The sequence below is a fragment of the Callorhinus ursinus genome, unplaced genomic scaffold (assembly GCF_003265705.2).
Source record: "Callorhinus ursinus isolate GAN/ISIS: 27379988/994484 unplaced genomic scaffold, GSC_fseal_2.0 scaffold30, whole genome shotgun sequence".
Taxonomy (NCBI): Eukaryota; Metazoa; Chordata; class Mammalia; order Carnivora; family Otariidae; genus Callorhinus; species Callorhinus ursinus.
The window spans coordinates 7,680,707-7,696,178 of record NW_027397092.1 but is presented as its reverse complement, the minus strand read 5'-3'; the positions used below and the strand labels follow the sequence as shown (position 1 = coordinate 7,696,178).

The window sequence follows — 15,472 nt, the reverse complement described above, 5'->3', positions numbered from 1 at the left end:
TGCATAAAGTAATGTGTCTTCCATCTGTGAACACCATCAGTTACTCGGCTTTAAAGGACTCATGACTACTTCTGTTTGGCAAGCGGCCACAGAGGGTTCTTGGGTAGAGTAACGTGATATTTTTGGTACGATCAACTAAGAATTTAATTTTATTCCCACGTTACTACTACTCATGTCAACACAACTGATGTGGTGACAACAGCGTAATCATTTAGAATAATGAACACTATGAATACACTGGTTCCTCTCAGCGAAAATGCCACTGCACTTAACTTGAGGCAAAAAAAAAAAAAAATAGCAAGAGATGGAATCTAAGCACAAGTAAAGGGCTGAAATGAAGTAACAGGAAGCTTCGTTAGGATCAATGGGGAGATCATGATGGCACTTTAACATACTATTTCTTCCAGAAAGGACAGTTTAAAGACAATAAATACACAGATGATAGATAATGAGTTAGAAAACTTCCTATTTGCTAAGTGCCCAATACACGAAAAGCATATTTTTTATAATGAAAGGCAGGAAGCCTACCTAGGGTTGACTTTAAAGCCAAACGTGAAAGCATAAAGAGATCCAAATGTTCAAATGACAACCATTCCTTCCAGAAGCATCAGCAATTCTGGCAACGGGAGATGTTTTTTCTCTACTCAGCTCCTTGAACAAAAGGGACAATATATAAATCCTTATTTGGACTGACATCAAAAGGCCCTTCAAATTTCTATGCCTCCCCTGACTCTACTTAATTGTAAAAATGAGACATTTCTGAAATTCACTCTCTCTAGTTTGAGAACACTTGCACAATTTTTCCAAGCCACTGAAAGATACATCCATCCAGTCCAGAATTTCAACAACTACGACAAATGTATCATCAAATGGAAAGAAGTCACAGGAAGTTTTGTTTTCACAGTGGCCCCTACCTCTTCAGGGACTCCGTTAGTTTTCATTCTTGACAGACAGTTTAATCAGTGTACTATATGTTATCGACAAGATGACTCTAAATATCACAGTGACCTATTTTATGGGACTCAAGAACGAGAACTCAAAGACAGAATGTGTGTACATGCAGAAAATCTACTACATGAGCATCATAATGCTGGTCTCCTAGTCAGCTTTGATTATATAGAAGCACGTCTACACCCGAGAGCCTAGAAGAAATTCAGTCCTGAGGACCATCTGTCCTGAAACTACCAGGAGGGCATGAGTGTGAAAATGCTCAGTCCCAGCCCTTATGGTCATGAAGCTGAAGATGAGGAGACATCCATGACTCAGCCCAAGTATTATTTAGTGATCACAAACAGGGTTTGCTGCATGAAGCACACCCAATTATCCCAAGTAGATGATGTTTTAAGTGACTAAATACTTGGAAGTTGTCACTTTCTTTTCCAGATGTGTGGTGACTATGTAGCCTGTGTGGTGAAACCGAGTCAGAAATCTTTAATTGACTTTTTAGCTCTGCTACAGGACACTTGCTGACTTTAGCCCTTGCTCTTCCTCTATCTTGCAGTTCCCATTTTTAACCTTTGCAACATGAGTTGTTTTCTTCTCACCTTTTTAAGATTTAACACAATGCAGTAATAATTATTATGGCAAACCCAATACTCTGTAAAAAAGAAAAACGATGTATGATAATGATACATAACCTTGTTGAGTACTCACTACGAGCCCATCATTGTTTTAAATTCTACCTCAACCATGTCATTCTCACAATGACCTCTGAGACAGGTTGTCACTTGGGTCAGGTTCCCAACAGCAAACAGGTGATACACACAAATGCAATTCGAGGGTAGTTTAATAAAGAGACTGTGTGAAAAGGTGTGGGCAGGGTTTGGAGTAACTCCCGAGAGATGGCACAGTGAGCGAGTGAGTCTAAAGGACAGTGGTTACTAGCATGAAGCGTCGGCAGGAGGGCACAGTTACCAGAATTTAGAAAGCAGCTTGAGGGATTTGGCTCCCTCCCAGGAGCCATGGCCTACAGAAGCAAGAGATAACCTGGTAAGGAGGAAATCCAGGAAGTCAAGAGCTCAAATTCTCTTGCTACCTGCCTGTTCATATCCTGACGATGCCTTCCACTGGCCAGACCCAGCCAGAAGCCAGAGAACAAAGGAGGCTGCTTATTTAGTTCAAGCATCTCAGTACACAAAGCAGATAGAGAAAGGAAGACAGTGAACCCGATTATCCACTTACCCTGAATAAGTGATGTAAGCAATAAAATATCTCTTAGTAAGAGAAGAAATAATGTCAGGAGGTTTAGTAAGTACATGACATCACACACAGTGTAAGAGAATGAGCCAAGCCTTGCTCTGAGGTGGAAGTTCAAGCTCATAACCAGTATGGTATTTTGCCTCCTACCCGCCATCTTTATCCCACACCATGTATAAGTATGCTGTCAGGCGTCTGGGGAGACAGAATGATTATAAATAACTGCCACCCCCAAGAAGCTCATAATGTATGTGCTAGTTTTATCTCATTTGTCCATCTCATTATTGTCAAATCCCCAAATTCCTTTCTTGCAAGAAAAGTTCTGTAATAGCCAGTCTCTCACTTCTTACAATTCCATCACTCATTCCAACAGGGGCTGAGCAGTGAAACCTTCCATCACATGGCATTCTGCCCCCTTGTCTGATAGTATTCTGCCTCAGAAGAATGTTCTGAATATATATAACACAGGTGACATGACAATATCTTTTGAGGAGACAAGTCCTTAACCCCTATTAACTGCAACAGAGTAAGCCTTGGGTCTTATAATATTAATACTTTTATATTCAAGACATGTTGAAGGATTCATGTATTCAGCCAACAGGTACTGGTTATAGAGTACATACTTGAGACTGTGCTAGGTACATGCACGGATTGAGAAAACAATTCTTACCAAAATCAACAACAGCTTTCTGCAGTAAGAAGTCAACACCTATCCAGAGGGAAGTTAAAAGTGTGTTAATTACCAATAGAGGTCATGGGCGCACATCTGGGAGTGCTCTCCTGACCCCCCTACCCCCCCGCTGGCAGCACCATCCTTTACTTCTCCCCACGTTGTTCAGAGCTTGGATACAGGCTAAAATCCTGTAACGAGCATCCTCACCCTGATGTCATTCCTGGAGAAAATCAAGTATTCTACTAGTTTTCCATCTCTTAGGAAGGGACTCTAGTTTGAAATACCAGCTCCATAGATAAGGGGCTGCCTCAAACAGATCAAACAGTAATTTGTTCCTGTGGGTTTTTTTTTTTTTTTCTGAGTCCTACTTTTGAACTTGAGGAGGCCACTCTTTGCTGCCTGATCCTGACTGAAGTAGCACATAGAAATCTTTTGTCTTTTCAGGGACAAGGCAAGTGAGCTGGCCCAGCAATCTCTTTCATGCTATACAAGCACTAGCTTTGCATTTTTAAAAACTATTGTTAAGTGTGTCATGCAGCGAGGTTTGCCAAAGGCAGGGAAAGGAGAAAAAAAGAATAGCAGACTGGATTTCCTACATGCGAGTTTTAATGATTCTGGAAAACCATCAACCTGTCTCAAATTTCTGTACTAATTTCACAGTTTCCCACAAATGGCAAGAATGCAAAACCATCAATTAGCCTCCTGGTAATTATATTTTAAAGAGCAATCCTTTTTCTTGATAATTCTAACAAATGGAAAAATTCAGTTCATTAAAAACCCAAACACTTGATGATGTTTATTTCATCGAAGAGCTCACAGTAAAATCACCCTTTCAAAGATCTCCCAAATGTTTACTCAGGTGCACACACCTGTGCTTTCTGTCGCCAACAAAAGCTCTGAGTGTGCAGGATTTCTGCTACGGGACATTCATTTACATACATTATGCAACAGAAACTGAGAAGAAATCATCAAGTCCTTGCTGGGAGAAGCCCGCATCTCTCTACTTACCAAATCAATCTGTAACTTACAAAGAGCTCTGCTATTTCCTAGCAACATGAGTAAACATTGTGCTATATCCAGCTCCCAAGATTTGTAACCATGTTAATCTGTGAGTACTCAATTTAATTAAAGATTAGACTTTTAAATTGTATTTTTAGTGCACAACAGTACTGCTAAATTATGATGATCAGCAGTTAAGTGTGCTTATGTCTGCAGAACTAGGGGAATGAAAATGAATCATTTATTTCCATCTTGATATGACTGCTCTTCTCCAAGGCGCTATTCTCCGAGTTCACGGGCCTTGGAGTTCCTTGGAATTCAATGGTTAAAACACAGCTTGGAGACCTCATTTATGAAAATTCCTTTAAACCTTTCACCACTTTGACAGATCCCGTCCAAGTTCACCGAGCCAATTCAAAAGTAGCTCTCAGCCTTTTTATACGTTTTCAATTACACCAACACAGCACAGCCGAACTGTCATGTTGGACGAAGTATATTTTGGTCACAGAGAGGCACGAGTTCCTTTCTAAGAGACTCAGATGAAAGCAGCATTCTCCAAACTGGAGCCAACAGATGTAAAGCTTTGTCTGTCTCAAACCATCCTTGACTTATTAAAGAAGGGATCTTCCAACTACTTAAACATGGCTGGTGTTCAGTTATCTACCATATGATGTCTGTGATGTAGGCTATGATTTTTTTTTAACTTTTTAGAATCTACTTCGCAAAAATACTGGCAAGCTACCTTGTCTCCAAACTGTTCCAAAGAGTTTAGCTGAGGAATTGTTCAAACATTTTCATTCATCCCCGCCCCACCCCCTCATGGCTTGTGACAGCAGGACTGACTTCTCCCTGTGTGCCCTCTGAGACACAAAAACCCCCAAGCAGGTCCATGAGCTTTCCAGCTTGAAACTGGTCATCAACAGTAAAACGGAGGATATGCCTGATTCCATTTTCTATTTCACAGCACTCTTTAATTGGGCTGAGGTAACCATACTCTTCTCTGAGACAAGAATCACTTCACAGATCAAATAGCAATATTTTCTTCCATTTTCAAACTTTGCATTTATCTGAATATGTGGTTAGTATGGGCTTTATGGGAGTGCCATTCTGTGAGACTTGGTTGTATGAATTATTTCAAGTGACATTTACTATTAGGGGTAAAGTGGACAAACAAGCACATGCACATTAGTGGGTTTGAAGCACTTGCAAAATTTCAAAAACTGTGTGTGCAAATGCTAATTTACTCAGGATATCAATCTCCCATTCTCCCCGGGGAGGCGTGATGAGTCCAAAACCACTGGAAACAGAGAAAGCTCTCATGACGATGACTCTTTTCAGCTCCCTGACACAGCAATTCCTTTCCTGTATATTGAATGTTCTGGATATCAGTTGGCCTTTTTGGTGTTTGGTCTATCCTATATATTTGGGGATTTTGTTGTTGCTGTTATCCTGTTAAATAAGACCATTAAGCTTTAACACACTGGGCTTTGTGTAAGCTGTCCTAGTACTCAATATTAAAAGAGATGAAGCCTGGAGCTCAAGCAGACTTGCAGGAGCTCAGAACAACTCTAGGCTGGGACATCCCTATTCACTGTAGAGGCTTCCTGTCTGTTCAGTCTGACTCAAATGCAATTCTGTGGCACTGGACAGAGCCGGGCAGTGACAGGCAAAGGGAGGTCACGCAAGGCAAGCCCCCCACCCCATATACACACCAATCCCTGCAGCTCCTGGGGGTAACAAATAACCTTTCCTCATCCGTTAATGAGTTCCCACCATATGGAAGGCCAACTGTGGGCCTCCTACACACTGCATTCCTCACTGGGGGCAGGAAGATGACCGATGCATTCCCTGAGCTCAAGAGCCCACGTTCGAAGGCACAGTCAGCCATGTCTAACAGGGGCAACGGTAGAGGTTCAAGCTAATTGCTGAGGGAGCCAGAGACAGTAGTTGCTGAGTCTGCCCCTGGGACACCCTGTGCCTCCTCAGAGCCCATGCCTGGAGTCCACCATGGGAGCCACAAGCCACATGTGGCTCCTGAGCATCACAAGCGTGCCTAGCGTCTGAGTTAAAAATAAAATACACATCAAATTTCAGAAAATGTGGAAAATAAGAAGGAAAACTATCTGGTTAATAATTTTTTTATATTATATGTGGAAATGCTAATATTTGGGATATAGTGGGTTAAGTTAAATATATTATTAAAATTAATTCTACCTGTTTCTTCTTACTTTTCTTTATGTGCTTACTAGAGAACCTGGAATCACCTAAGTGGCTCACATTCGTGGATCTATTATTTCTATTTGCCCGTTCTGGTCTAAGGAGGCACAAGGCAATGCTTGGGGAAAGAACCTGGGAGGGTGGCTCAGGGGCAGGTGTGGGTGCAGGTGGATGAGCAGGAAGAAGGAACTGCATAGAAACGAGCCCCCAGGGGCCTCTCTCAGGGGCTGCAAAGACGGAGCAGAGGTTGGTATTGTGTTTGCTTCCTGAGCAGTGCACGCCTGCCAGATTCATGTGCAGCAGAGAGACCACACCGTAAAGGCCAAAATGATAATCATCACATCACAGATAAATTAGAGGCAGCCTGTGGTTTACAGGGAGCCATGCTCTGCTGGGGACCAGACCAACTAGCTAGCCCTGTGTCTCCACCCCATCTGGCCGGTCATCTGGTCACTCTGCCTGCTCATTTGCAAAGGGGTGGTTGAGATGCCTGGGGCGCCTGGGTCCCCGTTACTCTGTCTACTAAAGTCTCTGGAAATCAGCACTCTCAACATCCCAGGGGAGGGAGGAAGGTGCTAGGGAAGGAGACACATTTGTGCCTAGAGTTGTAAAGCCGCAAAGAATGGAAACTGGAGTAGAATCAATCCTTTACACTTCCTTTTTCCTAAAACATTACACTTTATTTCTTTGTCCACCCCCTTCCTGGCGAGATATAGACTACATGGAAATGCCATGAGCTCGGGAACCACATCTGTGTGCTCACTCTGGCTCTGAGAGGTGCCTGGCATACAGCGAGCTCAAAATAACTGCCTGGGGAGGGGTTCCTACGGAGAATTTGCAGCCAGCTTTGCAGTGGAGGACCCGTGCAGTCAAGGCTTCCCAGTGTGCTAAATGCACTCTGGAATGAGCGGGGAGCTCACCTAGGCAGGGTCCGGCGGCAGGGCTGTATGTCTCAGATGCGGGTATGAGGTGTTGTCACAGGGGAAGGAGGAGAGGAGCTGAGACCTGCCCAGCCCTTTCAGCTCCTGCACGGGAGACATTTCCAGCAGCTCCTGCCGCAGAAGCAGCCGTGTGACCCACTTCCAACAGGGGCGCTGAAGAGTGTGGGGGGGTGGGTCAGGGCTAACAAAGGCTCAGAATTTCCGGGGCACCGACCTCATGCCCAGTGTGGTAAGAGAAGCGAGCGTGGAGGCCGAGCGAAGTAGCAGTGATGCAGGTGTGGGTCCTGCATTCAATCCCACTCTTGCCCCTTGCTAGCTGGGAGACGGGGTTCCTCCCCTAACTTCACTCCCTACCCCTTCCAACAGGGCTCAGAATCCGTGTCTTAGAGGGGTGCTTAGGGCTCTGTACTTCTCCAAAAGGAGTGGCACAGGGTAAACAGTGGATAAACCTGCAGGTGACCGGCAGGATGTGGTCAATATACTACAATGGCTATTACCTGTCTTCCGGATTACAGCTTTGAAACAAGGTGTCTGACCTGGAGGCTATGGAGCCCCGGCAAATCCACAAACGGGCTTCCATGGATCCTGGAAGCCCGTGAACTCAGTGGTGTGGGGGCACATCTATTTTCTCTGAGGAAAGTCTCCATAGCTTTCATCAGAACCTCACCAGGCTCGAGGCGCCTGGGTGGCTCAGTCGGTTAAACATCTGCCTTCAGCTCAGGTCATGATCTCAGGGTCCTGGGATCGATGAGTCCCACATTGGGCTCCTTGCTCAGCGGGGAGTCTGCTTCTCCCTCTCCCTTTGCTGCTTCCCCTGTTTGTGCTCTCTTGCTCTCTGTCAAATAAATAAAATCTTAAGAAAAAAAAAAGCTCTCAACTGGCTCTCAGACTGAAAACTGGTAAAAACCATTGAGCTGCTGTGGCTTCCAAAATGTTTGGCTCATTTTACTGATCTATGGACTCAGTTTCTGAGTGATCCTCAGAACTAAGACTTCCCTCTGGCTCTTCAGGATGCCTGCATTCTATACACAGCAGTACAACGTCCATAGGGGAGCCCTTTATTATCTGGCAACAGCAGAACCATAGGAATATCACGAAATTTCTAAGGGAGACATTCGTCTTTGTTTCAACTATGGTACCGGAGTCCTTACTGCTTTAGATACATCTTTCTCCATAGTCTTTTTTGACACATTGAAAGCCAAGGGAGGTAGGTGGCATGTTTTATTCTTAGGAGGTGGTCACTTCACGTTAGAGCAATAACAACAAAAATCGTAATGGGTGAATTGGAAGAGCCCAATCAAAGCTTGATTCTAATCCTCAACAACCTAGAGGTGTGTCTGACGGCTGAACAATCTCCGGGAAGAAGGGACCTGAGTGGCAAGCAAGCCCCTCCAACTCTGTAAATCTTAGTTTCCTCATAGGCAGAAAAAGGATGGATACTGGTAATATTTCCTTCCTAGGGCTGCTGTGAGAATTAATAAGAAAATAATTGTAAGTCATCTGTTAAGCACCCAATGCAGAGAAAGTGCCTCATAAATATTAACTATTAAATAACCTCTTTTATGGCGGGGGGGGGGGGGGGAAGGTATTCCTCATCTGGTCTCTGAGCCACACAGTCTAGCTTCGAGACTGTCTTTGGGCAGCTGATGGCTGATATTTTTCAGCTTCTTCCTTGGAAGTAGCTGTTAGCGACCAAGCAGGCAATGAGCATACCAAGCAGCTGGGAAAACAGTTGAAAAGTGTCTGAGCAGCAATTTCAAAGAGTACCTGCTTTCGGAGCCAACACTGTGAGATGCAAATTTAAGAAATCGAGTTAAAGGAAATAGAGTAAACCTTGAAAATCACCAAGATGAATGACTCAGCACAGAGTTTTCATTCATTCTTCTACAGTAGAGCTTCTTTTGAGGAGCCCCGCACTAGGCACAGGGATGCACAAGGAGCCCCGCACTAGGCACAGGGATGCACAAAGACGAGAAAGCCCCAGGCAGCTGTCACTGTCAGTACCCTCGGGGAGAGAGTCACAAATCCCCAGCATTTGAAACAAGGTTTCAAAGTAAACTATGATGCAGGGCTGGGCAGGACCTGGCATTCAGCAAAGGCTTCTTGCAAGAGCAACACTTGGGTTGAGTGTGGAAGGAGGAGTGGATGTTCAAGGGCATAAGGCAGGGCCCTCATCATGGGGAACCCCGGCAACCACGGAATTCAAGATCAGGAGCTTGGTCTTCCCCCCGCCCCCCAGGGTTATGAGGTTTTGAATGGCTCTTAGGCAGTTACCTGATTCGATTTCATCTATTTGTTCTTTAGAAACAAATGGTGGGTAGGACAGAGTTGAAGCGGAGAGACTGGATGTGGCATTTTCAGAGGGGACTTGTGCAGGGTGAAACAGGGAGGCTCTAGCTCTAAACTAATGCGGGGAAAGAGTAAGATGGAGACAGAGAAGGCAGTCCTGGTGATTGACCAGGTGGAGGTCACATCGGGATCATTCCCAGGTTCACGGCTTGGGGGCAGAGAGGACGATGCGTCCACGAGGGAAAACAGATGCAAGAGCAGACACCGGCCCCTTTGCTTGCACTGTATCCACTTTCTCTTCTTTTCCATATTTTCTTTTTAGGAACCAACCCCTTCCTGCTTTCAGGCCATTGGGTTTAGGAGGGTTTTGCTGACCACCCTCCCATGCAGCTCCTGCATTTGCACATCTCCCGCCTCCGCACATGGACTGCTACTCCTGTTCCCCAAGGCTCCAGGCCTGGGCACGTCGTCAAAGACAAGCGAACACGTGTTCCAAACCCCTGGCCCCAGCAGCTGGTTCAGGCATGGGCATGTGCCCACTAATTCGAGTTAATCCCAAATTATTCTCTTTTCCTGCAGGGGTTAAGCTTGAAGCTGCTGATGACCGTCCTACCACCACAAAGAAGAGGGGGAAATCAGACTGGATTCTTCCTGAACTTTTCCCATACAGGAGCCAACACATGCCCCTTCCCGCCTGACCAAGTGTATGCTAGGTTTCTGTGACTTGCAGCCAAGAGCTGCTGATAAAGATAAGAAGTAAAGAAAACTGTGTCTCCAAAAAGAAAGAGTCTACGTCTGTGAGTGGTGGATTATAAAAACCTCCATGAGACAATAGTACCTTGAAACATTTGAATCTAAAACAGACATTTTAGGGATTTTATAGCAAATTCTACTGTGACTAATGAAAAGTCAAACGAGACTGCTTTAGAAAATGTTACCGTACCAGATCATGGCACATTCACTCATTAAGTTAACGTTTACTGAGTATCTTCAGGGTTCTTAGGCTTTACAAAAGAAACTATAAAAGTGTGTGCTTGGATTTGAGTGGGGCTATCCGAGGCCCTTCCATAACGAGCAGCTGTGTGTGCTCTTCAGACTAACTGTGGTGATGCTAGAGTGGCCAGGTGTTTCTGTCTGGCCCACAGCTGCCCTTGATGGTGAGGACACTACCTGAATTTCAGACTGGCCATCAATAACCCAAGGCTGGTGAAGCAGCACCTCAACTGAGCCCTCAGGTGAAAAAGCATTGAACGTGTTTTGAATTCCTCTCCCCTCTAATAGAACAACCACTGACATTTATGGAGGGACCTGGAGGACGCACGATGTTGGACCTTCTTTCTTTACTCTCCTTCCATGAAAAGACCCCAACACTAGCATGGGTTTAACTCTTATTAATGCACCCACAGAGCTCTATGTAAGTATGCCTGAGCTGTCAGCTCCTATCCTGTGGGCTTCTCAGGGGCTAGGTCCAAACAAATCTGCAAGGCTTCATTGCTGGTGGGCAGGTGTTGGTTTTGCCATCCTGTGTCCATTCCCACTTCTGAGAGCATTACACCCCTGTCCTCTGAGGAAGCACCTACTGACTCCTCACTGTGCGCCATCTTAGTGGTGTGGTCAACCCATGGGCCCAGCTAAGCAGTGTGCATGCCATTCACATTAGGCCAAAGGTTTTCTCTCTCTTTTTTGAGGTTGTATTTATTTATTTATTTATTTATTTAATTTGAGAGAGAGAGAGAGAGAAACAAAGAGCAAGGGCAGGGGAAGGGAGAGGGGGACAAGAAGACTCCATGCTAGCGTGGAGCCCGACCTGGGACCCGGGGCTCCATCTCACGACTCTGAGATCATGATCTGAGCCGAAACCCAGAGTCAGATGCTCAACTGGCTGAATCACCCAGGTACCCCCAAAGGTTTTCTCTTTGAGGGTATGCTAAGTCCAAGGGCAGACCTCCAGCTGTGTCTTCCGGAAAAAAACTTGAGTTCTTACTCGCCTGGTCCCCAAGTAGTTCTGTTTCCATCCTGAAAGTGGTTCTTCTGACTTGCCTTTGACCCTTGGGATATCCTCCAGGTTGCCTTTTGGTTTCTGTTGCTTTACTCTAGAGAAACTCAAGTCTATATAATTCACTGCAACTTACGCACTAAGCAATAGCTAACGTTCACAGCATACTCTGCAGTTTATAAAGTACTTTCACATTCAATTTATCTCTTTCAATCAACCTTTCTGGAACTGAATTTTTCTCCTCCCCCCATATAAATCACTTATTGATTTCTCTATTTTTCAAGACGGCACAATTGTTCCTTCAGACACTTAAGCTTTTTTAAAATTTCAGAATGATTTTGACTGGAGGCTTTCAGTAGTGCCCTATCATCATCAGTCACCTAATCCTAAAATATGGGACCCCCCAGAGTGATCCCTTCCTTTTCCTTGTCTCTGCCTCCACCTTTGCCAGAGCCTTCCTCACCTCCCAACAATCGTTTGCTGACTCTGCCACCAGCCTACTGTCACCAAACCATCCTGATTCCACTGGCAGAAAGCTGTGACTCAACTTTTACTATTGCTGCATTGTTCCTCACTTACTCAAGGTTTATAGAACAAAGACTACAGGACAATGATGGCATTCCCTAACCTAAATTCTGGGCTGCCCACTGATCTCTCCTGACTCATAGTAGACTCTTCCTTAGTAGAAAACATACACCAGAATGAGTATTCAAACATGTAGTAAATTGAAACAAACAAACAAAAGACTACAATTTTTTGGGGGGGGCTTCCTCTCCTTATAAGTGGAGTTCTTTCTACACCCCTTGAATGCAAGGTGACCTTGTGATTTGCTCTGAACAATGGGAGAGTAACAAACAGGATATACGCAAAGGCTTCATACTTGCTTTTTTGCTGCTCTTGGTACAGGGCTTGTCTTGTAAAGAAGCCCAGTCTCATCTGCTCAAGAATGGGAGTTACATGTCCTGGTCACCTGTTAACCTGGCTAACAGCATGGTAACTGCCAGACATAACTGAAGCCATCCCAGATCATCCTGCCACCAGCTCACCCACCAGCGGACTGAAGATGCCCGAGGGAACTCCCGTCAAGAAAAGCAGAAGAACCACCCAGCTGAACTCAGCCCAAACCACTGACCATAGAATCATGAGCTTTCGTGGTTGCTTTAAGCAACTGTATTTTGGGGTGATTGGTTATGCAGCGACACCATAATGGATAAAACATCTGAGCTGATTTGGTCATTTTCTCCTCAGAACTCCTTTCCAATTACTATTCAGCATCTTGGGTGCTGGATCATAAAGTATCTTTCATGTGTCCTATTTCCTCCCTTCTAAGAGCCTTGTGAAGAGATTGTGTGTTTTATATTTTTATATGCCACAAATGCACAAAGTGAATACACTATAACTATTTAGGGATCAATTAATGTTTGTCCAGGGCCTAGCCATCAGTCTTATCAATTCATAGTCATCATTTCAACACATAACTCGATCATTAACTTTTAAAGCTTAAAAGAGAGTGAAGATGCAAACCATAAAAAATGAAATCTAGTTATCCATGTGCAGTGCAAAATCATTCAAAGTATATATCATAAAAGTAACCGATTTATTGATTTTCAGTAAATTACTCCTTGTAAGGAGACCTGCCTATCAATCAAAGGCGCACAAGGAAACAAATATACAAGGGTAAAAGTTTCACAGAAGCAACTGTTTGATTTTCGCCAGGATATTATTGTTCTCCCAAGACACATATTTCTCCTATGTGGTTTGCAACTGTAACCTGACAGACTGCCAAAAACAAGGCTTCTATTCTAAGAGTGTCACTGATTCTCTTGTTGCTGTTCAATTAGATTTTGCATTTAAAAGAGAATTTCCCTTGTGTTTCTTATAATGGTGCACCTGCTCCTTGTGAGATTTCGTCTTCTGACAAGCAATGCCTTAAATCTGGCAAGAAAAACAGCTCCAGGCTTTCTCTGATAATATCAAAGATCATTTGTTTGTATTAGATGTTTGTGTGGGTTTCCCTCCTCTTAAGAACAGTAAAGTACTACTACAATTCCTTCCAAAACAAGAGTGCACACAAAGTTTCTTGGCCTCTGTTCCACATTTCCACTGACACCTGCACCAACTGCCTGGAATTAGCAAAGCTGCGACATAGTTTATAGAGAGATTCATCTGGCTAGTCATGTCCTTTTGGACATCAACACATGGTAAATGTCAAATCAATAAATGCAGCATCATTTCACATCTACTATCTCATAACCTTTCCTCGTGAAGCGCTTCTGATGGAGAAAATGAAGTTTACATTCAAAGTTATATCCCTTATTTTGTTCTATTTGATTTCTGAGATGTCCAAAAGACCCTTAAGAGAAGCACCATCTTCTTTCTGATTCTAGACTCGGGAACTCCTACGTATTTGGTTATGGGTAATCGTCGGTGAAAACTGCCTTCTGGAGAGACTTCCGTGATTGACAGCAAAATGTCACACCTTCTTCAAATAGTTTTAAGAACCCCTTAAAGCTATGTCCCTTCCACTCGAACCACGCTGAGCCTAAATTAACATTGAGCTGCATCGGGAATAGCCAATAAATGTTTTCTCCCAGATGTCAACACATTAGCATACTGCTTCCCTAGACCTTGTTCTCTCTGCCTTTTAAAATTTCAATATGTACAAATGAAGCACAGATTTCGGCCCATTCCCAATTGGGATGTCTGCTCCGTAATAAGAGAAATAGGTTTTTTGCCTTCCTACAGATTCAGCGAAGAAAGTGGTGCTTGAAAATTACGTGTTTAGAGTGACACCTTGGAGAACTGACATACTCTGCACACATGTAATCCTCATAAACCTCCCCAGACAGCCCTTATTTCATTTTGCAAACTGCACCCTGGCCGGGCTCCACAGCACGTGGTGTGTGGCGAGACGGTCCTGCACCGGCTCTCCCTTCCTCTGGGCTCTTCCCTGCCTCCAGGCTCTTTGATGGGCACTTGTCAGTAATAGTCAAGAAGAGCCAGGAGGCCCAGGCACCAGCCAGGGTCAAACGGACACCAACAGTACTGCTTCCTCAATGAACTTTCCCAAGGAAAGCAACATTCCCACAGGAAAAAACAACACACGTTCGCCCCCCCCACCCCCCCATCCTCTCCTAGCGGACCATTGAAAATGAGCAACAATGCTGTTGCCTTTTTGTTTCGTGGACTTTCTTCGCTGCAAGCAGTAGCGTGTTCCTCAAAGAATGCTAGTATTTCCTGTGGAAACTGTATGGCTGCCAGGAATGGCTCATAATTTTCCCTTCTTTTCTTTTCGTAAAAATGAAATAAACAAAACGTGGCATTTAACAATAGCCAAAATACCAGTTCACCTCACTTACCACCTGCAGATGAAAGTCATCACCACGAGGGAAGGCCAAGAGAGGCACATTTCCCGGCTCAAATCGACGCGGACGAGCCTGGGAAGCAGGACAGCGCCCGGGGCAGGTCTGAGCCCTGCGGCTGGACGGGGCAGCCCGGGAGCCCCGAGGACGCGCGTGGGGCTCCCCGGGGCGGCAGCAACCCCAGGCGTCCCTCTTTCGCGTTATTATTGTTATTTGGTACTGTCGCTGTTACTATTACTTGGCCCCTCATTATCTGGACTCTCAGGCGCTGGGGCACTGCCCATCGCCGCCTCCGATACGATGTGAAGGGGCAGCACGGATAATAACCACACCAAACGGGCAAAGGAAAAGAACAATCCTTTGGCAACCGAGGTGGGGGCTGTCTCCCCCCCTTCCCCAGAGTAAAGCTGCCGCTCGGCAGCCGCCGCCGCCGCCGTTACTATAGAGACCTTCCCCCAAACCCTTGCTGCAGAGGCACGGCCGCTGCCCGGGCAGCCGGGACTCGCGGCACAAAGGGGGCCCCGGGGGCTGCGGGGAGCAGGGGCGACACCCGCCGGGGTCGCCCGGTGCAAACTTGGACAGGCTCAGCCGCCCGCGCCGCCGCCCCCGCCTCCCCGCCGCGCCCGCCGGGGACCTGGACTCACCGGGGGCGCCCGGCGCGCCGGCGACTCCGGAGCGCGGACCGACTGACGGACGCACGGGTAGACGGCGGCGGCGGCGGCGGGAGCAGGAGCCGCCGCAGCGGGAGCGGGCGGGCTGCGGGCGGCAGAGGCGCTGCCGCGGCCCCGCTACGTCACAA

At 45.7% G+C, this 15,472-nt stretch overlaps 1 protein-coding gene across 3 annotated transcripts in view; it reads right to left on the bottom strand.

The window, feature by feature from the left end:
• Window positions 1-15,472, bottom strand: part of SNCAIP (synuclein alpha interacting protein) — a 153,581-nt gene that overhangs the window by 137,231 nt on the left and 878 nt on the right. Inside the window, exon 1 of one of the 3 annotated variants that reach the window (XM_073878575.1) lies at window positions 15,318-15,452. The exons of 1 other annotated variant lie outside the window; for it this stretch is intronic. The gene's annotated coding sequence lies outside the window, so the exon portion shown is untranslated. Of the gene's footprint in view, window positions 1-14,670; window positions 14,725-15,317; window positions 15,453-15,472 lie in introns of those variants that run through there. One more of the 3 variants, XM_073878576.1, reaches the window with a different exon arrangement.